Here is a 1981-nt window from a genome sequence, read left to right as displayed (position 1 = left end):
CTGCTCAATGACCCCAAAGATATAGTAGTGGGGTGCATACCTTGACAGTAAAAAAAGCAACTTCCTAATTGGGCTTACAACCTGTTCAACAAGAGGGAAATCATGCCTGCTACTGGAAACCTAGCCAGGGCTAGTAAAATCATGGATCTTAGAAGAGAACCTACAACTTCCATTTTACTAGACCAGCATAACTCCAAACTGTATTCTAAATGTTTGTTCTTACACCAACAGATAAGTGTAGTCCTAACCCCTTATCAAGAAAACTTCTCTTTGCAATAAATAGAGGCCATCACTAAAACAACCACAACCAATCAAAATGCAGAGCTGTGGATCCCAGTCCCAAATGATACATCTACAATACAACTCTTAAACCTAAGTCTCAGAGGTCACTATAGAAGATGGGGCAGGTAGATTCTAAGATCCAGGGGAAGAGGTAATTTGCTGGGAAATTGCACAACAGGGCTAGACAATGCAGAATTTCCTCCATCTTGTATTCTGATGGAGGCCATTTCAGGTTTAACTAGAACCTTTTTATCTCCTTGATGAAGAATCCCATGGAAAAGTTAGTCTAGGGACCCAAGGTCAGCTACCTTATCCTGGCTTCCTTTAACCTGCCTGTTTGTGCAGAAACCCCTCCAGCTAACCACTTATCTTAGCTGCTGTTAAAATGCTTGCTTCTATGAAACTCCCCTGCAGCTACAGAGCAAGATGTCAGAATCTGGTTTTTTTTGCCTTCCAAAACTCTGTGTTCTAGATACTCGGGGCTAAACCAAGGTCCCTATTTATTTGAATGTAGACTCAGAAGACTGAAATAAAGACTTTCAGTTTGCTATAAGCTGTATCTGAGTGGTCATCTCTGGTAATATACTCATAACAACTGTATTTTCTGGAAATGTCAGAATCTACGCCCATGAGGTCTCACCAATATGGCTGCCCTAACATGAGCAAAATAAGGACAAGGATGATACCAATAGACATGCTAATATGCCCAGGGGAAATCGCATAGGGCATTAACCATACACACAGAATTACATCTAAGGAACGCTGAGAGCAGGAGAAATCTTCTTCCCCCAGGAAGAGCACACCAGTTGGTCAATACTAAATGGTCAGCCTGAAAACATGCATACAAGTAACATTAATACAGTGAACTGGTTGTATTTTTATATTTAGAAATATATATATATATATATAATTTAGGAAAATATGCACATAATCATAGCAATTTAAAAGATTATGAACTTGAAATAAAACAATGGGGAAGTATGTGGAAGAGTCTAGGGGAGGGATGGAAGAAATGATTATATTATCTCTAAATTTTTTCTAAGTCTTAAAGATAGAGCAATTTGAGAGGAACAAAGAGGAGGCAGAACTGCCAGGAAGAGGCCTGCTGACCTATGAACAACCTGCCAGGGATTGAGCAGGCAGCTCCCAGGTTGCCGTGTTTATGAGCTGTCAATCACAAGCAGGTGCTGAGGTGGGCTTGGCTTTTAGTGATTCAGATACCTGTGAGTCTTAACCACTCTTATAAGGAAGTCCTCTGCCATACACCTAAATCAACTCATCGGCTAGCTAATTTAAACTTCGGTACAATTGTTATTTTGGTCTCTTATTGGTTCCTTCTCTTGGGTGAATAAACATTTGTGTTACATAGCCTCAGGAAAAATCTCACATAACGTGAACAGAGAGACCTTAGAATTCAGGGGAAACAGGAAACCAGAGATAAGATATGCTCTCATGTAAGTAGCTTACATCCTACCTCCACTCTGACCCCCTGACCTAGGGGCCAGTTGCTAAGTCAACAGTGACATCACAATCACTCTGTAGACTTTCTATCCTCACTGCCAATAGCCCTTTGCTTCCTGCTTCTGTCCTTTGTCATTACATCCAGAGGCCACATCCTGCCTCTGAGTCCCATACTAGCCAACCAGGGACTCAGAGAAGAGTGACAGACTCTGCTGTAGGGCACATCTAAGATATCAAC

This window comes from Grammomys surdaster, unplaced genomic scaffold, assembly GCF_004785775.1.
Source record: "Grammomys surdaster isolate TR1022 unplaced genomic scaffold, NIH_TR_1.0 126063, whole genome shotgun sequence".
Lineage (NCBI taxonomy): Eukaryota > Metazoa > Chordata > Mammalia > Rodentia > Muridae > Grammomys > Grammomys surdaster.
Note: the sequence above shows the minus strand (reverse complement) of the source record.